Genomic DNA, 24,440 nt, shown 5'->3' on the forward strand with positions numbered 1-24,440 from the left:
AACTTTCCTGCTCCTCTACTGCCTGGCCTGCTGTGTTCCTCCAGCTCCACACTATGTTATCTCAAAATCTATCAAATCATGGTCATTGCCCCCTCGAGTTTCCTTCACCTTCAGCTCCCTAATCACGTCTGCTTCATTACACATCACCAAATCCAGAATTGCCTGTTCCCTACACGGTTCTACCACAATCTACTCCAAAAAATCTCGTAGACATTCCATAAATTCCTTTTCTTGTGATCTGCTACCAACCTGATTTTCGCATTCCACCTGCATATTGAAGTCCCCCTGACTCTGTAATACTGCCTTCCTATCTTACCTGCCTTTTCTAAGTCCTGATTTATTTTCTTTTCCACATCCTGGCTATTGCTAGAGGCCTGTAAACAGTTCCCATCAGAGTCTTTTTTCCTTTGTGGTTCCTCAAGTCTTCACAAACAGATTCTACACCCTCCAACTCTATCACTTCTTGCTATTGATTTAATTTCATTTCTTACTAACAAGGCAACCCATCCCATTCTGCCCATCTGCCTTTCCTTTTGATTGCATGTGTATCCTTGGATATTTAAGTTCTCAGCCCTGATATCCTTTGGGCTATTTCTCTGTGAAACCCACAATATTGTGCCAATTCCAATCTGTGCTACAAGCTCATTTACCTTGTTTCAAATACTGCCTTCATTTAAGTATATCACTTCAGTCCTGTGTTGATTGCCCTGCTTCTCAAAAGTTGTCCCCTTATCTGCTGTGCCTGAAGTTAGATTGCTGACCTATCCATACTCTCTGTCCTAATATTTGTCCTAGAAACTTTAACCTCTTCTGGGCCTTATCTCCCTTTAACTATTCCATAATCTTCCGTGCAACTGAACCCAGCACCCCACAATTTAGTTGAAAGCCCTAACCAAAGAAATCCGTTTCTCCCAAACCAACCTTTGAGTCACACCTTTACCTTTTTAATCTTGTTGACCCTGTGCCAATTTGCTTGTGACTGAGATAGTAATCTAGGAATTACTACCCTTTTGGTTATGATTTTTAAATTTAGCCCCTAGCTGCTCATATTCCCTCAGCAGAACCTCTGTCCTCTTTCTACCTATATTGTTCATACTTATATGGACCACAAGAACTGGATCTTTCCCCTCTTACTCCAAGTTCTGCTGCAGGCCAGATGAAATATCCTGAACCTGGGAACCAGGCAGGCGACAGCCTTCGGGACCTTCAATCCTGACCACAGAGAACAGTATCTATTCCCCTGACTACATTATGCCTGATTACAATGACACTTCTCTTTTCTCCCCCTTCTTGAGTGGCGCCCTGTACCATTGCGCTATTGTCAGTTTGTTCATCCTCCCTACAGCCCACACTCTCATTCACAGAGGGAGGAAGAATCTCAAACCTGTTAGATATGCTCAAGGGCTGAGGTTCCTTCAGCACTACCTCCTGGATCCCTCTACCTGCCTCGCTGGTAGTCACACCCTCCTGTCCCCCACCACTGACCAAATTCAAGGTAGTTAATCCAATGGGTGTGATGCCTCCTAAAACACAGCATCCAAGTAATTCTCACCCTCCCTGAGGTGGTGCAGTGTTCAAAGCTCATACTCCAGCTCATCAATTCTGAGTTCCTCAAGCAACCAACACTTGCTATAGATGTGGTCACTACGAACCAAAATGGAGTCCACCAGCTCCCACATACAACTCATTGCCTGGCTTGGAATTTCTATTTTAATTACTTAATTCTTAATTTGATTTTTAAAATTTTCATACTGATCCTTAGTTTGTAGCCTGTAAATATTTCTTACAATTATCTTCAATATGAAAAGTAACGCACAACAGACAGTGAAATTAATAGCTATCACCAACCAATGAACTTACGGTTTATCTGCAATCTCACTGTTTTGTGCCAGGCCCGTGAGCCTGGGCTTCAATTTATCCTGTTAAGAAAAACATTTAAAGCTATGAGCAAAAAATAAAACAAGCAAGGAGTACCTCTTCCCCCTCTGCTTAAACTGCTTCCAAATTCCCTGAACTGTATACTCACTCAGGCAATGCCTCACATTAGTCGTGATCTCTCCCTCCTGACTGTATGAAGCTTACTCCAATGCAGAGATTTTTGTCACCCAATAGCTCCAATTGGCAGGATTCTCTGCCCCTATGGGCTCTTCCTACAGATGCATCCTGAGATAAATCGAAAGCGCAGCTGGAGGACCATCAACTCAATAAAAATGCTTTTTGGCCTTCCTGAAACTTGCTGATCTTCAAATGCTAAGATTTGGTGATGGCCAAGTGTTGCGTAATGGCAACAGTAAGGGATGCACCAGAGGATGGGCATTTGTTGCAAAAAAAAAATCAGTGGGGACACTGTGTAAGGATCTATCTGCCATAGCATCCCACAAGATTGAAAACCTTACCTTCAGGCAGTATCCTTGACATAAAATCTACAGTGTAAATATCATGGGTAATTGCAATTGTATTGAGACGCTTCAGACAGAAAAATGCATGAAGTCCTTCCATCTTTACCCACTAACTGGAGAATCATTACACAAGGAAAAATGTAAGTAATTGCCTTTTTCGTCTCCTCTCCGAAGCATGAAAATCAATTAAACCTCCACCCTCAGCTGAGATAAAATGGAAATATGCCCCTGCACAAAGGGTGGATATTTTTAACTAAAACGTGGCAGTTGAGAGAAAGTAAGCTCTGCTGCCCATCTCCCATACCTCCTCAGCTAAAGTACATTCTTAGATTTTTCACATCCTACCTTGAAAAATGGGCACAACACTATCAAAGTCCAATGTGAAAATGTCTTCCTTGCTCCAGTGAGCATGAAGTTAAATGGTGAAACTTTGCCATCTGCAGGAATAGTAACACAATACACAAAAGGATCACATGATGATAACCTTTCCACTCATAGGTTCAGAGTAAGTCATCTGACATTGCTGAGAATAAATGCTGTTTTAGTAGTTCTTTAATATGCCACATTGAGAACTGGTCTGGATAGTTTGTCAATTCTGGCTGATATTCTAACTGTTAATAAGCAGATATATGATTAATAGATATTCTTGAGCCATGCATTTGGGTAATATCAGCATCTCTATCAGTTAGATCACCTAATTATCCCAGACTGCCACGTATATTGGATAAATGACACTAATCACTTCCCATTATCATCAGTATCAATGACATACATGCTATTTTAACCAGGCCAACTATTATTCGCCATTTTATTAGGGTCTTGGGACCAGACTCCTGTCATTGTCTTCCAGGGCTATCTCCTGCCATTCTCTTCTATGCATCTGTGTGATGGGCCTCCTATGCCTTCAACAATTAGATTAGTTCTCTTCTTATTTAATTCCATCGCTAAGGAAACCAAATCCCTTCACAATAAGACGAGCACGAGGATACAAATGCAGCAGGGAAGTGGAGCAAAATCAGGCCCTGTTGTTTCTCTTGTTTCCAGATCCCTTATCTGACCTGCACTCACCCCACCCTCAAAATCTGTGTCAACTGCACTTCAAATAATAGTGGTGCGGTAAAGTGGGTGGCTTATTTTTCCGCACAAAACTTTGCACCATTTGCACTTCATATTTTTCTCAAGCACAAGTAAGGGCAATGAAAGCAGAGCTGGCTAAAGTGAACTGGCAAACAAGGATAAAAGATAGATCAAAAGAGATGCCGTGGCATATATTTAATGGGATGTTTCAAAATACTGAAAAATTGCAACAAGAAAAATTCCAAGGAACAGACTCATTGTCCATGGATAGCTAGTAAGGTTTAAAGTAGTGTCAAATGTAAAGAAAAAGCATAAATTGTGCAAAGATTGATGGCTTGTCAGAAGATTGGACACAATATAAAAACAACAAAGAATGATGAAAATTTGATAAAAAGGGAAAAATTAGAATATGCGAGAAAGCTAGCCATAAGTACAAAAATAGATAACAAAAACTCCATAAATGTTTTAAAAAGAAAAGAATTAACAAATTGAACATTAGTTCGATAGAAAGTGAATCTGGAGAATGGGTAGCAGAAAATAAAGAGAAGGCAGATGAATTGAACAGGCATCAGTCTTTACTATAGAGAATACAACTAACAGCCCAGAAACAGTGATAAATCAGGAAATAGTAGGGACAGAGGAACTCAGGAAAATTACAATCACCACAGAAGTGGTACTGAGTAAGATGTTGGAGCTGCAAGTTAGGCCCTGATGGACTTCGTCCTTGGATGTTAAAAGAACTGACTACTGAGGTATTTGATGCATTGATTTTAACTTTTCAAAACTCCTTTGATTTGGGGAATGATCCATTATGTTGGAAGATAGCAATATAATTCCTTTGTTCAAAAGGGGAAGTAAACAGAAAGAAACTCCACATTACTTAGCTTAAAATTTGTCATAGGAATTATGTTAGAAGCCAGTATCAAAGAAGTTATAGTAGGGCACTTGGGGAAGTTCTTATCAAGATGTTCTTGTCAGGTGAAAAAGATATTTTGCACCGATGAGTAATTGGTTTCAGTGCCAATGTGATGTCAGCTATGTTTTATTTTAATTCTCTTGATGGACATAAGTGTCGCTGGCTGGCCATCATTTATTACTGTCCCTAGTTGACCTTGAGAAGTTTATGCTGAACTACTTTCTTGAACCTCTGCAGTCCACGTGCTGTCGGTTGACCCCAAAATTCCCCAGGGAAGGAATTCTAGGATTTGAACTAGTGACAATGAAGGAACTGCAATATATTTCCAAGTCAGGATGGTGAGTGTCTTCGAGGTGAAATTCCAGGTGATGATGTTCCATGTATCTACTGCCCTTGTCCTTCTAGATAGAAATGGCTGTGGGTTTGGAAATTGAATGTCTAAGGACCTTTTGTGACTCAGTGGTTAACACTACTGCCTCACAGCACCAGGGAGTCAGGATCGATTCCAGCCTCTGATGACTGTCTGTATGGAGTTTGCACATTCTCCATGTGTCTACATGAGTTTCCTCTGAGTGCTCCATTTTCCTCCCACAGTCCAAAGATGTGCCGTTTAGGTGGGTTGGCCATGCTAAATTGCCCATAGTATCCAAGTATGTGCAGTCTAGGAGGGTTAGTCATGGGAAATGCAGGGTTACAAGTTTAGGGTGGGTTGCTCTTCAGAGGGTTGATGTGCACTCGATGAGCCAAATGGCCTGCTTGCACATGGTAGGGATTCTATGATTCTAACTTGTAGATAGCACATACTGCTGCTACTGAGCGTCGGTGGTGGAGGGAGTGGATGCTTGTGGATGTGGTGCCAATCAGGTGGGCTGCTTTGTCCTGAATGGTGTCAAGCTTCTTGAGTGTTTTTGGAGCTGCACTCATCCAAATAAGTGGGGAGTATGCCATTGCACTCCTGACTTGCATCTTGTAGATGGTGGACAGGCTTTGGAGGATCAGGAGATGACTTACTTGCCGCAGTATTCTAAGCCTCTGACCTGCTGTTGTAGCCACTGTGTTTATGTGGTGAGCCCAGTAGAGTTTTTAGTCAATGGTAACCCCTAAGATGTTGACAGTGGGGTCATTCAGTGAGGGTAACACCATTGGATGTCAAGGGTTGATGGCTAGATAGTCTCTTATTGGAGATGGTCATGGCCTGGCATTGGTGTGGCATAAATGTCACTTGCAACTTGTCAGCCTAAGCCTGGACATTGTCCAGATCTTGCTGTATTTGAACATGGACTGCTTCAGTGTCTGAGGAGGCATGAACAGAGCTGAACATCGTGCAGTTATCAGTGTACATCCCACTTCTGCCCTTATGATGGAAGGAAGATCATTGATTAAGCAACTGAAGATGGTTGGGCCTAGGACAATATCCTAAGGAACTCCTGCAGAGGTGTCCTGGTGCTGAGATGACCGATCTCCAAAAACCACGGCCATCTTCCTATGTGCCAGGCATGCCTCCTATCAGCGGAGAGTTTGCCCCCTGATAACCATTAATCCTAGTTTTGCTTGGGTTCCTGATGCAAAATTCAGTCCAATGCAGCCTTCATGTCAAGAGCTGTCACTCTCACCTCAACTCTGGAATTCAGCTCTTTTATTCAGGTTTGAACCAAGGCAGTAATGAGTTCAGTAGCTGAGTGGCCCTGGCAGAACCCAAACTGGGCGTCACTGAGCAGGTTATTGCCGAGCAGGTGCTGCTTGACAGCAGTGTTGATGACACCTTCCATCACTTTACTGATGATCAAGAGTAGATTGATGGCAATTGACCAGATTGGATTTGTCCTGCTTTTTGTGGGCAATTTTCCACATTGTTGGGTAGATGCCAGTGTTATAACTGTTCAGGAAGAGCTTGGCCAAGGGACCGGCCATTTCTGGAGCACAGACCTTAGAGTCATAGAGCCATGCAGCATAGAAACAGATCCCCTGTCCAACCAGTCCATGTCGATCATAATCCCAAACTAAACTAGACCCACCACCCGAGCTTGACCCACATCCCTTCAAACATTTCTTATTCATGTACATATCTAAATGCCTTTTAAACATTGTAACTTTACCCACATTCACCACTTCCCCTGTAAATTCATTCCTCACATGAACCACTCTCTGTGTAAAAATATTGTTTCTGATGTCTTTTTAAAATCTTTCTCCTCTCACGTTAAAAATATGCCACCTAGTCTTGAAATCCCCCACTCTAGAGAAAAGACACCTACCATTCACCTTACCTATACCCAACATGATTTTATAAACCTCAATAAGGTCACCCCCGACCTATCCTCCAGTCAAAACTCCCAGCCTGTCCAGCTTTCCTTATAACTCAAACCCTCCATTCCCAGCAACATCCTGGTAAATCTCTTCTGAACCCTCTGTAGATTAATAATATCCTTCCCATAACAGGGTGACCAGAACTGGAGACAGTACTCCAGAAGAGGCCTCACCAACATCCTATACAAACTCAACATTACATTCCAACTCCTTTATTCAAAAGTCTGAGCAATGAAAGTAAGCATGCTAAACGCTTTCTTAACCACCCCATCTATATTTGACACAAACTTAAAGCATCATGTACCTGAACGCCTAGGTCTCTGATCTACAACAGTACCCAAAGCCCTTCTTTTAATTGTATAAGTCCTGCCCTTGTTTGTTTTACCATCTGCCACTCTTCAGCCCATTGACTCGATTGATCAAGATCTCTTTGTAATCTTAGATAACCTTCTTCACTGTCCACTATATCACTAATTTTGGGATCATCCGCAAACTTACTAACCATGCCTTCTGTATTCTCATCTAAACCATTTATATAAAAGATAAACAAAAGTGGACTCGGTAACAATCCCTGAGGAACACCATTGGTCACAGGCCTCCAGTCCGAAAAACAACCCTCCACCATCACCCTCTGTCTCTTGCCATTAAGCCAATTTTGTATCCAATTGGGAAGGTGAACCTTAATCCCATGTGATCTAACTTTACTAATTAGTCCACCATTGGGAATCTTGTCAAAAGTGCTACTAAAGTCCAGGTAAACAATGTTTACCACTCTGTTCTCGTCAATCGTCTTGGTTGCTTCCTCAGAAAACTCTATCAAGTTTGTGACACACTATTTCCCTCACACAAAACTATGCTGATTATCCCTAATCATTCGTTGCCTCTCCAGATGCAGATAAATCCAACTTTCAGAATCACTTCCAACAACTTGATGGAGTTCAAAAACAGGGAGGCTATGCTGCAGCTGTATAGGGTCCTGGTGAGGCCACACCTGGAGTGTACTGTGTGCAGTTTTGGTCTCCTTACTTGAGAAGAGATATACTAGCACTGGTGGGGGTGCAGAGGAGATTCACTTGGTTGATTCCAGAATTGAGAGGGTTGGATTATGAGGAGAGACTGAGTAGACTGGGATTATACTCTTTGGAATTCAGAAGAATGAGGGGAGATCTTATAGAAACATATAAGATTATGAAGGGAATAGATAAGGTGAAGGCAGGGAGGTTGTTTCCGCTAGCAGGTGAAACTAGGACTAGAGGGCATCGCCTCAAAATAAAGGGAAGCAGATGTAGGACTGAGGTCAGGAGGAACTTCTTCACCCAAAGGGTTGTGAATCTGTGGAATTTCCTGCCCAGTGAAGCGTTTGAAGCTACCTCACTGAATGTTTTTAAGGCAAGGCTAGATAAACTTTTGAACAGTAAAGGAATTAAGGGTTATGGTGTGCAGGCGGGTAAGTGGAGCTGAGTCTCAAAAAGATTAGCCATGATCTTATTAAATGGCGGGGCAGGCTTGAGGGGCCAGATGGCCTACTCCTGCTCCTAGTTCTTATGTTATATTATTTAACTTACCCACCACCGAAGTCAAACTCATAGGCCTATAGTTCTCAGGCTTCTCCTTACGTGCCTTCTTAAACAAAGGTACAACATTAGCCGTACTCCAGTCATCCAGCACCTCACCCATAGTTATAGATGATACAAATATTTCTGCAAGAGAACCCACAATTTCCTCCCTAACGTCCCTGGGATACATAGGTCAGGTCCCAGAGATTTATTCACCTTTTTTTTAAGACCTCCAGCACTTCCTCTTCTGTCATGTAAACTGTTTTCAAAAACTTTAATATTTATTTCCCTCATTTCTCTAGCCTCCATTTCATTCTCCACTGTAAAAACTAACACAAAATATTCATTTAATATCTCTCCTATCTCCTGAGGTTCAACACAAAGATGACCTCTTTGATCTTTAATGGACTCTACTCTCTCTTTCTTGTTGAGTTCTGCCACTGATCAGTTAAACATCTGATATACGTCCAGTCAGACAAAGTTCTTTTACACTCACAAAGGCAAGTGGCTGAGCGCCTAATCAGACTGCAATACGCTGAATGAGTAACTGCACCAAAAGTGTCACAGCATCCAACCGCATACATTTTGGATAAGCAGAGGATTGGTCATGTCATACCTTTAAGCCAAAGCTGGATTAATATGATGTCAAACTGTGTTAAGAAATGCAGAAATTCATATTACATTCAAATCTGTAACAAAATCCAAATTAGAGAAAAGAGGACTTGAATTTCTATTGCTTCTTTCATGACTTGAGGACATTTGAAAACTCTTTAGAGCCAATGAAGTACTTTTTAATGCTAAAACTGTTATCATGTAAAAGCCAGCAGTTGATGTGAACACAGTAAGATTTCACAAACAGCAATTAGATACTTACCAGGTCATTTTTCTGCAAGTCATTTTATTTGAGTAATAAATATTGTCCAACAGGGATAACTTCCCAGATAACAGGACAACTGGGATAACTTCCTAGCTCTTTATTGCAATAGTGCTTTGGAATCTTTTACATCTGAGAGGGTGTATGAGTTACAAAAACAGAAATGCTTAAAATACTCTATAGTGTCCAACAACATTTGTGCAGAAAGTAACAGAATTGATGTTTCAGGTCAAGGACTTTTCTACAGATAAATTGTTGGTTAAATATCTCATCTGAAAGACAGCATCTTCCTCTCCCTCAGCACAGCACTGAAGTGCGAGCGTGAATTTGGAGCTCAGTTCCCTGGAGCGGGAATTGAAATCACAACCTTTTGACACACAGATTCTTTATGAGGTTTCCTTGCACGTTCACGTAAATAGTCTTCAGTTCTATTGTTATACATGTAGGCCGTACATCCTAATGATTGGCAGACTGTATCAAACCTCAAACCCTGTTGACTGTTCAGGGAGTAGAATGCTGATGGTGCTCACCCAGGCTGTATTTACAGCCTCAGAATACTGAGTGCACTATTAGATGTGATGCTGCTATTGAATATCATTTATTAAATAATCTGCTAAAAATTACACTGAAAATCAATTTACTTTTTTTTTTAATAATTGGATGTGAAGTGTGCTACATTTGGTGTACTATATCAACACACAGGACCCTATTTCATAAAAGGAATTGGTACATTGCACTTTTGTCAGTAGAAGTTAAAGGTCATGGAGAGTGCCAATATCTGCTGCATTCTGATGGTTGAACCCTGACCAATTAGAGTCTACTTGCGTGGTATGAGAAATAAGATTGTTCCTCCTGCACTCCCTTGCTAACTATGGCCAAACCTATCAGCACTCTCTTCTCATGTTGTATAACTTGGTACAAAAACAAAATTGCTGGAAAAGTTCAGCAAATCAGGAAAAAATACAGTTAACATTTCGGGTCCAGTGACCCTTCCTCTTGGTGTTCAGTTTTTCAAGCTTGATTCTTGTGTCCTAGTCTTGATTACAGCAAGACAAAAGGCTTTGATTTCTTATCTCCTTTCAATAATATTCAAGAATATTATCTTTTATTCTGAGCGAAGCTGAAGACAAACGTAGGGAGGTTGTACAGGGCACAAGTGAAATCTCATCTGAAGACTTTTTGCAGTGTTGGCCACCTTATTTTGGAAAGGATTTAAATGCAATAGCAGCAGTTTTTTGAAGGTTTACTGGATTAATATTGGAATAGGCAGGTTGTCCTGTCAGGAAAAGTTGGACAGGTTAGGCTTCTACTGACTGATATTTAAAAGAGTAAGATGCAACCTTGTTGAACATACAAAATCTTTAGGTGTCTTGAAAGAATACATGTAGAAAGGATGTATCCTCTTTTGGATGTATCTAGTACTAGGGGTCACTATTTAAAAATAAATAGATATGAGGCAAGAGTTTTTCTCATAGATGTTTACGAGTCATTGAAACTCTCTTTCTGAAAGGCGAAGAAACCAGAGACTTTGAATATTTTTAAGGCAAAGGTGGATGGATTTTTGTTATGCAAGAAGGCAGGATTGCAAACTTGAAATCAGCCATGATCTAATTAATTAACGGGGCAGGCTTGAAAGTCTGAATGGCCTACCCTTGCTCCTTGTTTGTATGTACTCAGAAAAAGCCCTGACTGTGTCCAATAGTCAGGCATTTAATGTGATCACACAAATTGTGAAATGCTGCATTTCACTTTTTAATATGCATGCTGAAACGACAAGTCACTTTTAAATACAACATCCCCTCTGCATTTGCTTCACATGCTTCTAACTTGTTAACTATCACTGGTGGATGACACAGAGACTAATTCAGTCACTGTATCTTCCCTCAGACTCTAACCTCCCTCAGTGCAAAGAAGGCAAGGTGGGGGAAATTTAGGATTATATCAGTGGGAAGTAAAATCTAAAAACCCCATAGGACCAGACAGCTACTCTCTCATTAGAGAGAGATGACCGGTGGTGTTTTAATCTTACGGTCACCAAGACATAGGCTGGTGATGCAGCCTGTGGGACCACAGTTGCCAGAAGAGGGAAGGCTGAAGTCCCCTCCACTCCAACACAATGTTGGCCATACTTCTACCACTGTGCTTTTCTAATTAAAACAAATTTAAGAAGTGTTCTATGGGAAAATGATCTTGGATTGTATCTTTCACCATTAACTTTTCTTGAATGTAATAGAACTTTTGAACAATTTCTATTTTGGTTTTTGAATTACTACTTTGATTTCTCAAATGGGTCACTCCAACGTTGATACTGAGAAATTTTATGTATCAGATTTAATATTAACCTCAGTCAAGACACCCCAAAGTCCAAGATCATTGCACTTTGTATGTCTATTTTCTCCAGTTCAGATTTCAGGTTCTGCAACAACTTTAAGTGTAGTGGTCACATCATTCTCTTTAAAAAGCCGTAGAAAGAAATTTTCTTTGGCGATCAAAATATCTACGTGGATTATGTGATAGTAGGATAGTAGGAATAGTATTGTGATAGTAGTGATAGTAGATTTTTTTCTGAAGAAGGGTCCAGACCCGAAACATCAGTTTTCCTGCTCCTCTGATGCTGCTTGGCCTGCTGTGTTCATCCAGCTCTACACCTTGTTATCTAAGTGGATTATGTGACTGTCAGGAGTCAAAAGGAATGAGGCTGCACCATGGAGAGTTCTTTAACCCATGTCATTCTGATGGAGGTCATCAGACTAAGGCACAGGAGCCAGGGATTCTGAGTATTGGATTTCTTAAGTAGAGGCTGCAAGTAATTCAAAGCTTTCTGATTGTGCTAAATATCAAAGCAGTATTGTTTTTTATGCTTGTTATTGGCCATACTAAATTGCCCCATCGTGTTCAGGGTTGTGCAGACTAGATGGGTTAGCTATGGTAAATGTGGGAATAGGGTAGGATGTGGAATGCTCTTTGGAGGGTTGGTGCAGACTTGATGGACTGAATGGCCTCTATCTGCACTGTAGGGGTTCTATGACATCACCGTTAAGGACATCAAGTACTGTGTATTTACAATGTTGCAATTCTGCTTGCTAGTTCATCTGATATGTGTTCGCAAGCTGTACACAAAGTAATTAGTTGCTTTGCTGCAATATCTGCTTTTTAACTTATAATGTGTTTTACTGATTTAAATAAACTAACTCAGAAGTTCATCAATCCCAGATTATCAGCCATTATCATTAATATGGCATGCTGAACATTAGAAATTATTGAGCTGATAAGATATATTATGCTTAAACAATCATCAAGCAGGCTAATCTACAAACGAAACATGTGGGCCATCAACAGCAGCAGAATTGTACTCCAGCACAATCTGTAACCTCATGGCCCGGAATAACCTGTACTCAAACATTACCATCAAGCCCGGGGGATCAATCCTGGTTCAATGGAGAGTGCAGGAGGGCATGCCAGGAGCAGCACCATATATACCTAAAAATGAGATGTCAACCTGATGAAATTATCAAACAGGACCACTTGTATGCCAAACAGTATAAGCAGCAAGTGATAGACAGAGATAAGTGACACCACAACTAACAGATCAGATCTAAGCTCTACAGTCCTACCATATCCAGTCATGAATAGTGGTGGACAATTAAACAACTCACTGGAGGAGGAGGCTCCACAAATATCCCCATCCTCAATGATGGAAGAGCCCAGCACATCAATGCAAAAGATAAGGCTGAAACATTTGCAGCAATTTTCAGCCAGAAGTGCCAAGTGGACAATCCATTTCGGCCTCCTTCAATAGTCCCCAGCATTTCAATTACCAGTCTTCAGCCAATTTGATTCACTTCATGTGACGTCAAGAAACGATTGGAGACACTGGATACTGCAAAGGCTACTGGTTCAGACAACATTCAGGCAATAGTACGGAAGACTTGTGCCCCAGAACTTGCTGGTCCCCTAGCCAAGCTCTTCCAGTAAAGTTACAACACTGGCATCTACCTGACAATATGAAAAATTGCCCAGGTACATCCTGTACATAAAAAGCAGGACAAATCCAACCTAGCCAATTACTGCCCACCAGTCTACTCTCAAGCATCAGTAAAGTGATGGAAGGTGTCATCAACAGTGCTATCAAGCAGCATTTGCTCAGCAATAAGCTGCTCAATAATGCCCAGTTTGGGTTCTGCCAGGGCCACTCAGCTCCTGACTTCATTACAGCCTTGGTTCAAACCTGGACAAAATAGCTGAATTCCAGAGGTGAGGTGAGAGTGACAGCCCTCGACATTAAGGCAGCATTTGACCAAGTGTGGCATCAAGGAGCCCTAGCAAACCTGGAATCAATGGATATCAGGGGGCAAACTCTCTAGTGGTTGGAGTCATACCTGACACATAGGAAGATGATTGTGGTTTTTGGAGGTCAGTCATCTCAGCTCCAGGTCATCTCTACAGGAGTTCCTCAGGTTAGTGTCCTAAGCCCAACCATCTTTAGCTGCTTCGTCAATGATCTTCACGCCATCATAAGGCCAGAAGTGCGGATGTTTGCATAATGTTCAGCATCATTCGTGACTCCTCAGATACTGAAGCAGTCCATGTTCAAATGCAACAACATCTGGACAATATCCAAGCATGGGCTAAGTGGGAAGTAATGTTCACATCATACAAATCCAGGAAATGACCACTCCAATAACAGACAATCTAATCATTGCTCCGTGACATTCAATGGCATTACCATCACTGAATCCCCCACTATCAACATCCTGGGGGTTACCATTGATCAGAAACTCAACTGGACTCACCACATAAACGTGCTGGCAACAAGAGCAGGTCAGAAGCTAGGAATACTAGCCGAGTAACTCACTTCCTAATTCCCCAAAGCCTGTCCATCATCTACAAAGCACAAATCAGGCGTATGATGGAACACTCCCCATTTGCCTGGATGGATGCAGCTCCAACAACACTCAAGAAGCTTGACACCATCACAGACAAAGTAGCCCACTTGATTGGCACCACATCCGCAAGCTTCCACTCACTCAGTAACAGCAGTGTGTACTATCTACAAGATGCACTGCAGAAATTCACCGAAGATCCTCAGACAGCACCTTCCAAACCCATGACCACTCCCATCTGGAAGGACAAGGGCAGCAGATATATGGGAACACCACTGCCTGGAAGTTTCCCTCCAAATCACTCACCATCCTGACTTGGAAGTATATTGTCATTCCTTCACTGTCACTGGGTCATAATCCTGGAATTTTCTCCCTTATAGCATTGTGGGTCAACCCACAGCAGGTGGACTGCAGCAGTTCAAGAAGCTAACTCACCACCACCTTCTCAAAGGCAACTAGGGATGAGCAATAAATACTGGCCAGCCGGTGACACCCACATCCCACAAATGAATTTTAAAAATTAGTAAAGACTAATGTAAGTCCCTTACAATCAGAAACAGAGTAAGTTACAATGTGGAACTAAGAAATAACAATGCAATTAAATACATTTTTATTTATTTTGGTTTCACAAAATGGATACAAACAATGTCCCTAAATCGTTGAGATTGACAGGGTGCAGTGAGAGGGAGGAACTGAAGGAAATCATTGTTAATAGAGAAATGGTGCTGGGGAAATTGATGGGATTGAAGGCCAATAAATGCTCAGAGCTTGATAATCTACTTTCCAGAGTACTTAAGTAAGTAGCCCCAGAAATAGTGGATGCATTGGTGCCATTTTTCAAGACTCAATAGACTCTGGAACAATTCTATGAATGGAAGGACAGCTAATGTAACACCCTGTTTAAAAAACAACGGAGGCAAACAGAAAGCAGGAAACACATTGCTTCTCCCGTTGAACTCTGTGATTGGACTGGGGCACTTCTTGTCTTGGTGCTCATGGACATGCCTATTCTAGTTGTAGAGGTTACAGCAGAATTGGGGTAAGGGACATTGAAAAGATTTTGCTAGAGTCAGCCAAAGCTAATGTATTCCCCCAGACTGGAGGTTGAAAAGCAAAGTCAACAGGTACACGCGTGGCTTATACAGTGAACTTCTGAGGCATAAGTATCCCAGTTGGACAGAGATTAATGGGGAAGAGGAAGTGACCTCCCCATCTAAGGAAGATAAACTTAATTGTGAAAATTTATCTCAATGGCAAGAATCTGATTAACTCATCACACTTGCCATTTTTTGCACCACCTCAGGGAGGAGAAAATCTCTGCGCCATCCAAAATGTTGGGAGTTGGAAAGGAACAGATTTAAGAGAACTTCACACTGCACCAGTACAATCTAATTTGTGACACTCAAAAAACATCTTTACGATAGTTCTTATTGCTACAGCTACAACCCTTCCAGACTCCCACACAGAGAAAGGCCAGAATAATTCAATGAATTATTGGCAATTCAGTTCAGTAGTCTGAGTGTTATGAAAGAAGTTGAAGTAATAATATGAGGGCTTAGCTTAACACTGTTCATTTTCACTCCTGTTATAGTAATTATACCTCAACCAGTCAGTTTTCAAGACCGTAAGATCAAAGCAATTGACAAATATCATGGAGGAAAACTTAAAGCCTTTTTTCAAAAGATTTGGTTCTGGTTCATTGATGAGTTGTTTAGCTAATCAGATCTGCTACAAATCCCTTTGGAATTTAATATCTAGACAGGCCATGCTTCTGGTGCCCAAGGTTATGCATCAACCAGAAAGTAATCTATTCCCACATTAAAAGAACTCTCAGTGCTTTCACAGTTTATGCCACCAGATAGAATTGTACATTTTCTCTATGTAATGGCTCTTTAGAGGAAAAAGGCAAAATAAATTACAACAGAGACAGCAGCAAGATTTTGACTTCTAAAATTACAATGGCTGGAATTGTCCGCATCTCTGCAAAAGACAGCACAATTTTAGAACAAGTTAAAGTAAGTATAAAGGATTGAGCGGTCTAAGGCACTGGATTAAGGGTCCTATCTCATAGAATTGAATAGAACAGTAGTTCATTGTGACTTGTATTTTTTCTGTAAAAATACAACGAGAAGCGTTTATGTCACCATACTCCGAAGCCATTGTCAAATAGAAATTATATATGAAAACAATTTAAGAAAAAGTTCATCCTAGCTTAATTCACTGCTCCATTGTTGCTGAGGTCGAGGAAATGCAACACTGAAGCCACCGCAAGGAATCCGAGGCTGGGCCAGGCCCACCACAACACCAAAGAAGCTGCCGCAAGGAATTCCGTGCCATTGGAATCCTAGACCCTGATCCACCTCTTCACTGAAGCTGCCTGCAAAGCAGCTCGCCACATCGTAGGACCCACCAGGACCACAAGGAACGCAATGACCACAAGGAACAGTCGGATTCACACCGCATTGTCCACTGCAGCAGCCTCTCGATACCTACTTCCTCCCCTGAAGCAGTCAAAAGAAGGTAAGATTAATTTTAAGATAAGAAAAGGATGCGGCAGGCCTGGTGATCAGAGGCAAATGGGCCAGGAGAACATTTCATACTCTGCCACCGCCATCTTGCAAACATTTTTGGAAGTGCAGGTTCAGATCCCACCGCAACCAAATTCCTTGGTGTGGCTCAGTGGCTAGTATTGTTGCCTCACAGCACCAGGCAGCCGGGTTTGATTCCAGCTTTGGATGACTGTCATGTGTAGAGTTTGCGTGTTCCCCCTGTGTCTGTGCGGGCTTCCATCGGGTGCCCTGGTTTCCTCCCACACTCTAAAGATGTGCAGGTTAGGTGGATTGGCCATGTTTACTGCACTGTAGCAACCACGGTTGTGCAGGTTAGGGGGTTAATGTAGGGTTACAGGGATACGGTGGGGGTGTGGGATGTTCTTCTGAGGGTCAGTACAGACTTGAAGAACCAAATGGCATCTACCTGCACGGTAGGAATTCTATGAAAGTAAGATTTGGCAATCATTTTTAAAGTTGGTTAAAGAGAGTCATGGTGGCTCAGTGGTTAGCACTACTGCTTCACAGCACTGGGGCCCCGGGTTCAATTCCACCCTCAGGCGACTGTCTGTGTGGAGTTTGCACATTCTCCCCGATTCTGCATGGGTTTCTTCCAGGTGCTCCAGTTTCCTCCCACGGTCCAAAGATGTGCAATGTAGTTGGATTGGCCATGCTAAATTACCCATAGTGTCCAAGAATGTTTAGGTTAGGTGGGTTAGACATGGGAAATGCAGTGGTAGGGGAATGGGTCTGGGTGGGATGCTCTTCGGCAGGGCGCTATGGGCTTGTTGGGCTGAATGGCCTGTTTCCACACTGTAGGGAATCTATGAATTTTAAAAAGTCATAGCATAAGACCTTTTTGATCATTGCATCAACGTGGAATCTCAGTGCATTTTGATAGCTGTAAAAAGGCCTGCCTCAGCTCTCCAACGCAACAACCCAGCTTTCAGCTTCACTGAAAGCCCCTCAACCTTCATTGCCACCAACCACCATGCCACCATAACCTATCACACATTTCCTGATTGCACCCATACCTCCTCAGATTCTTTCTGCCACCACATGTCACTTTTTATTCCCCCATGCCAGCATCATGCGAACTTATATTCCCCATACTACCTCAAAAATGGACACATTTCAGTTCAAAATGATCAGGTTGGCCAATTTCTACTGATTGCACTATTTGTGGCTATTCACAGAGGCTGTTCAAATTACATTTTAAGTGGCATATGTATTAGGCATGTTTGAAAAGACTTGATGTATTAAAAATACTTTATAGACATATACATTGTATATCAATTCAACAAATTATGCCCAATATGGATTTTTAAAAAATATGTTCAATTATTTAAAATCAGATTGCTTATAGGTAGAAGGCTGGGCACTCTGGATGAAGTGGCTACTTTTTGTCATAGCTGCAGCAGGTTATCACTCTTAAACGCATCACTTAATTGTTTTTAGTGCAAACAATAAAAAAAAGGTGTATGTTTCTTTGCACTGACTGATTTTGTAAGATTTTACATTTGTCATAAAGCATAGTTTTGGTAGCAACTAAATCCATAATGTTACTGAGAACAACAACACCTTGGTTGCCAATTGCACCCAATATAGAAACATTGCATTTTAATGCACCACTGTTATACTTTCATATCGTTTCAAATTGTAGCTGAATTGAAGGATGAAGAATTGACAATGCCTGACATAATGCTGAAAAATAGTATTCAAACATACGTTTAAAATTATTGCAAAAATGTGTTGTTTTCCTTGGAACATTTCCTGTAAATTGAGTTCTTTATGTTAAGAATTAGCAAATTTCTCTGGTTATATAAATGATGTGAGGACATGGTGCTGCAACAAAATTATACAGGTTATGTTTACGTTGTAAACAGTTGGAATGTTAACATTAAACCTGCCATAAAAAATATGAAGTGCTCGACAAAGAACTTCTTGGGTTTCCTAGGAAACCAATCTTGCATGGAGGAAATGGTTTTCTGTAAAGTAAATAATTCTGCTTCAGGTAATATTTCTATTTATAAAACTGATAGCACAACAAAGTGACTGAAAATCATTCAGGCTCTGCACTGCTCAATATAGAATTTTATCTGGAAGATTTTTTAGTGGGCTAAAGTATTTATCAAAGGAGAAAATAATTTCATGTGAACAGATTAAAGGTTCTCACCTGTTTAATTCAAAAGCCTGTTGGATTTCTCAATACAAAATTTTATGATATCATATTACAGAAAGGGATTGTATAATATTGTTTTCTCATCTGACCAGAAATGGAACCATAGAATTCTACTAATGACAACCTTCCATAGGAAAGGAAATGCATTACTGTAATAAGCACATGAAGTCATAGGGCTGGATTCAGTCTGGATTCTGAAAAAAACCTGCCCTGGGCACTTTTACTGATTGCAGAATAGTCACTCAAAACATATGTGACTTTATGGCATTTATTTGTGTCTTCACACAAGGGTCGATTTGATTGAATTTGATTTCATTTCATTTATAATTGTCACATGTACTTATGTACAGTGAAAACTTTTGTTTTGCATGCGGTACAGGCAGATCATAACATACAAAGATCACAGAGTGATTTAACAGAGCGAGGAATACCAAAGTTATGGCCACAAAGAATATGCACAAAAAACACGATCAACATTAGATTTGAAATTTGAGAGGTCCATTCAGCAGTCTATTAACAGCAGGGAAGAAGCTGTTCTTGAACCTGTTGGTATGTGTGTTTAACCTTTTGTCTCTCCTGCCTGATGGAAGAAGTTTGATGAGATTATAACTGGAGTGGGAGGGTCTTTGATGATGTTGGCTGCCTTTCCGCAGTAACGAGAAGTGTAGATGGAGTCAATGGATAGAAGGTTGGCTTGAGTGATAGGCTGGACTGTGTTCACAATGCTCTGTAGTTTCTTACAGTCCTGGGCAATATCAAGCTGTGATGTATCCAGATAGAATGCTTTCTATGGTGCATCTGTAAAGGTTGGTGAGAGTCCTTATGGACATACTGAATTTCCATAGCCTCCTGAGAAAGATGAGGCATTGTTGTACCTTCTTGACCGTTGCATCAACATGGGATTTCAATGCATTTTGAGAGCTGTGATAGCTGTAAAAAGGCCTGCCTCAGCTCTCCAATGCAACAACCCAGCTTTCAGCTTCACCGAAAGGCCCCTCAACCTTCATTGCCACCAACCACCATGCCAAAGTAACCTATCACACATTTCCTGATGCCACCCATACCTCCTCAGATTCTTTCTGCCACCACATGTCACTTTAAATTCCCCCATTCCAGCATAATGCAAACTTACATTCCCCATACTACCTCTAGGCCCTACAATTTAGCCCCCATATCCACTTACCCAAAATGAATTAGGTACACCTCTCAAAAGCCACATAATAGCATTGGGAGTTATTCCAAAATCATTGGCCAAACATGAAATCTTTGACAATCTAAGAATGCATTGAATTCAAACTTAGTATCATTGATACTGGACTAAAAATCCCCAAGAGACAGGAAGGTTGTAATCCTTTAAGGACCTATTAAGTTTGTAAACAAGTCAAAACATCAAAGACATAATTTGTTACTAATAGGCTCATAAAAGTTTCAGTACTGCTTTGATCAATAAGACCATCTGCTGAGCTGAAGTCTTTGTAACCTAGCTAAGCATTCATAATGGAACAGCTGCCATAAGGAAAACTTCCAGCTCCACTGACAAAACAGATATCCATTTCTACTTCAGAAAAAAATGACTATCAATCTATGGAGGGGGTGCAGGTTCACATTTTTTTTTCAACCTTCATAAGTAGGACTTTTAAAATAAAAACAGATCTGTCATTCCAATTAACTCAGAGCATAAAACATGATAGCAGAGGATGCTTCATCTTTTACATTTTTATGGATGCTATGGTCCTTTTATCATTGGAAAAGCACAATAATGAATGTGAAAAATTACACAAGGCTGGTTAATATGAGGGTCAAATTACTGTTCAGGACTGATCTGTGATGAACTCTTGCATTAACTAACACATCTATATTATAAGACAACATCTAATCATGATACTTGAAGGTGTCAAAATATTATACATATACTTTTTAAGGCTGTTCCTGATTCCTCAGAAGGATTTCCATATTTTTGCACAAACTTTAAAAATCTGAAGTACTTTTAGTGGACCTCTAAACCCTTGCATCACCAGAGGAAAATGGTATATGGGTGGAGATCCAATTTTTGTCTCCCAGCGAGCACACGGAATTTGACCTCAATAGGGGTGAATGTGTTTGTCACATTTCCAACCAATAAGTAAATGAGAGAAAAATGGCATAGGGTTAGGAATAAGGAGAAAATTTCCTTAGTTTCCTTAATTGCCTCAGATTTTCCCTGAAAAATCAAAATGTGGCCATTCACGCATCACAACACACATCTACACTGTTATGCCTCACTGGGCAAGATCCACTTTTTCCAGTGACATCACAGAAGTTAAAGATTTTATAAAAGTACACAACAACTCCCTATCAATCTGTCTTTTAGACCCAGGTTGATAGAAAGCACAGGCCAGGTATCTCTACTTAATAAGAATTACTATTGATTATAAATAATTATGAAATGTTGACATATAATTCTACTAGTTAAAACTCCAGCTCCCTTATAAAACTCCCACTACACACACCTGTGGACAACACACAAAAATGAATAGGTGTCATGGGCTGAGGCAAAGACTGGGAAGGCAGTTCAATAGTCCATGCCCACAGACTTTGCTGAGAAGAACATTTGGTTTGTCAGGACCTGCTGCTGCTCGACCTTCTTTCTCCAAGTAATTTAAAGTGCTTGCAGGAGGAACAAAATGAATGGTTGACACTTATAAATTCTCTGACGTTGGTTAAAAACCATAGCTTAAGATGCAGGAAAATAAACTGGCTTTCTTCAAGCTTGTGGTTTTCTTTTACTACAGAGAAATAAACATCAATAACTGGTCTGGTCACCACTCCACCGACTAATCAGTGGAGCAGTCACAAGTACTCATTGCCAGCCAAATATCATTTTTGTACACAACCCTTAGCTCCAGCTATTCTGTAATAACTCTCCCACAGCCTGAACAAATAGCAGTGCAAACAATAGCAGTGCAAACAATACTTACAGTGAGTGTCAGGTAACTTGCTTTTAAAAAAAATGCAATAATATTTTCCACAATCCTTGGATTTTGAACAGTCCTGTTCTTATTTCAGTCCAGATTCAAAAATACAGAAACATAAAAAGATACACTGTGATATTACCCAAATGAAAATTTCAACCATAGAGTCAGAGTTAATGAATCATTACAGCATAGTAAGAGGTCATACGAGCCAGCTCCCAATCGAGCAAATCTCATCTACTAGCTTTATCTGCAAGTGCCCAAACAATTTCTTTTTGAAACCTTTGATCTTTGTTGCCACTATTCACTGTGTGAATAAGTTCACTTGAAATTTCACTTCTTTAAAATTACATTGTTCAAGTTTCTGCCCAAATCCATTTGCGATTGTGCAAATATAAAATGTTTTTTGAACCAGTGCAGTCAGTCAGCATAATAGACAATTATCCTTTATTTTAAAATATTAATTGATGCTTTTAAGAGTGGAAATCTGATGCAGTTTTAATAAAACAGCAAAAAATGTTTGATCACAAAAATAAGCATTTTTAATAAGGTGCAGGGCTGGATGAACACAGCAGGCCAAGCAGCATCATTGGAGCAGAGAGGCTTGTCTAGTCCTTCATCTGATTTTAAATAACTGTAGAGGGCTTTAAAAGTGGGGCTTCATTGACTTAAACTAGACAGTTTGAGTAAATTTGATATTTTTGAATAAGTAAAAGTTTTCAAAATGTGCCTTTGCACCAAAAAGAATGCTGGATTTGAAGAGCCTCCTCAAATACCTGCAAACCATACAAATAGCAGGAATTTGTTATCCTCATTGGCTAATACAGGACTTTGGCCTATTTCTCCAGCAGTTCCTGTTTTTATTTCGGATTTCCAACATATGCAGTATTTGCTTTTATTCCAATATGTTCTTCAGCTGTTTGGCTAAGAAATTCAGGTAGTGTAGATGGAGCTATATACACTATGTGCAGCATGAAAAATACCAAATCTTAGATGCACAGAGTTAGAAAAGTGAGAAAAATTACTTCATTAAATGGGCATTCCCTAACTTAGAAATGACATGTTAAAATATATAAAAAAGGTCACAGCCAGGTCCCCAGAAAAAGCTGTCTGTTCCATTTGTACTAAATCGGGTTTCTTCTTCTGATTGTTTAAGAGGGAAAGAATTAGAGCTGATGTACAATTCACTGCCATATTTTAGGAATGATTTAATTTGAAAAGACAACAATTTTATTCCTTTGCAGTTTTAAAGAGTTGGGCATTGCTGTAAAGCTAGCAAAATGTTCACATGTCAATAAAAAATTAGCATTTTTTAATAACTGTTATAGTTAGCTTGTGATGCCCTATTGTGTTATGTATGACAAAAGAATTGTCGGAGGAACTATCTTGACTTAATTTTAAGATATTGCATTTGTTCCAAGTAATCATTTTATTTTCAATTTGGCAGCTATTGAAGCTAGTGAGGACCTATAATCGCCAGCTATAACCCAAGGGCAATGAGAAAATGAAGAATAAATCGGCTATGGTTCCCACTACTGTATCGATCTAACAATTCCCACTGTGACTTCACATGTGAATGTTGAATGAGATGAAGGCAGATCAGGTTTCGTGACTATTCAGAGTGCAAATTGTTGAATTCAGAGAAGGAACAATGGAAAAGATAAAGATACAATCAGTGGGCCAAGTGTCCTGAAGATAGGTCTTGGGTTAGTAAACTGACACACAGTTTATACCAGTTCCATTCAAAGGTCCTTGCTGTTGTTTTGACAGTTCTTTTGCCCTGTTCTATGCCAAAATTCAGTAAGAAGGATATTTACATCACTCTCAGAGATTTGCTGCCTTTCTTTCATTTGTTCCTGTTGGGGAAATTTCTTCAATTTACCACCAGCTAGATCTGCTTTAAATGTAATCCGTTTTTAAATCCTCAATCTGTTAATCCTTACAAAAGAGATGTGTCATTTTCAATACCATACCTCTCAGCACTTTCAAAAGAATTGCAGTCATTTTTTGGCTTTGCAAAAGAATCACTTTCTGACATTAATTCATTCATTTTGATTTTTCATATCATTTACCACTGCCATCTACAGTGTTACATGGTTTTCAATGCTTGGAATCTTGGTGGAAAATTGTGGCAAGCTAATGACACATTCCATCATTAATGTGCAAATCTGTCCATGAATTTAGGGGGTTACAAGAGACACTTGGAGTATTCAACTGCCTTGCTGCCTGAGTTATGTGTTCTGCCCTTCACACAAATAGTGGCTTTGATTTTTATTTCAAGGTCAGAAAGGTTATTTTTGAAATTTTTTTAAATTCCCAATGAGCTTATGCACTTTTAATGCAAAAGCATGCCTTATCACAATCCTAAAGGGTGCCTTACATCCACCAAAGGTGTCCTGGGATCAAATCAAAAGGGTATGTTACTTCTCCAGGAGAAACTCAGTCTTTAAAACTAGCCAGCACAATTTGGATTTTTGGTCCTGAGAGCAGGTTAGTTTGAGAGTTGGATCAGATGAACCATGAAGAGCCAAAGTAACTTCTCAGTTCCCAATGCTTGTTTGCCAAAAAGACTACCTAGCAATTCTGACTGTGTTCAAAGTTTAAAAATAAGGATTAAAACAGATAACATTTCTATTGCTCTCAACTCCCTACTTTTCTCTATCTTTATGTTCCATCCACATCATCTTATGTCCCTGAAATTACCCCCATAGTCCTTCATACCTTCATGACAACCTGTGCCTCTGCCCAC

The 24,440-nt window shown here is 40.3% G+C and overlaps 1 protein-coding gene across 2 annotated transcripts in view; it reads right to left on the reverse strand.

Moving 5' to 3' along the window:
* The window catches only part of LOC109913613 (guanine nucleotide-binding protein G(i) subunit alpha-1), a 1,176,207-nt gene that overhangs the window by 61,108 nt on the left and 1,090,659 nt on the right, over positions 1-24,440 (reverse strand). The window contains exons 1-2 of one of the 2 annotated variants that reach the window (XM_048610366.1): positions 2,745-2,846; positions 1,861-1,919 (exon numbers count right to left, since the gene is read on the reverse strand). The exons of the other annotated variant lie outside the window; for it this stretch is intronic. The gene's annotated coding sequence lies outside the window, so the exon portion shown is untranslated. Of the gene's footprint in view, positions 1-1,860; positions 1,920-2,744; positions 2,847-24,440 lie in introns of those variants that run through there. 2 annotated transcript variants of the gene reach the window in all.

Source organism: Rhincodon typus, chromosome 22, assembly GCF_021869965.1.
Source record: "Rhincodon typus isolate 14 chromosome 22, sRhiTyp1.1, whole genome shotgun sequence".
NCBI classification, from domain to species: Eukaryota; Metazoa; Chordata; class Chondrichthyes; order Orectolobiformes; family Rhincodontidae; genus Rhincodon; species Rhincodon typus.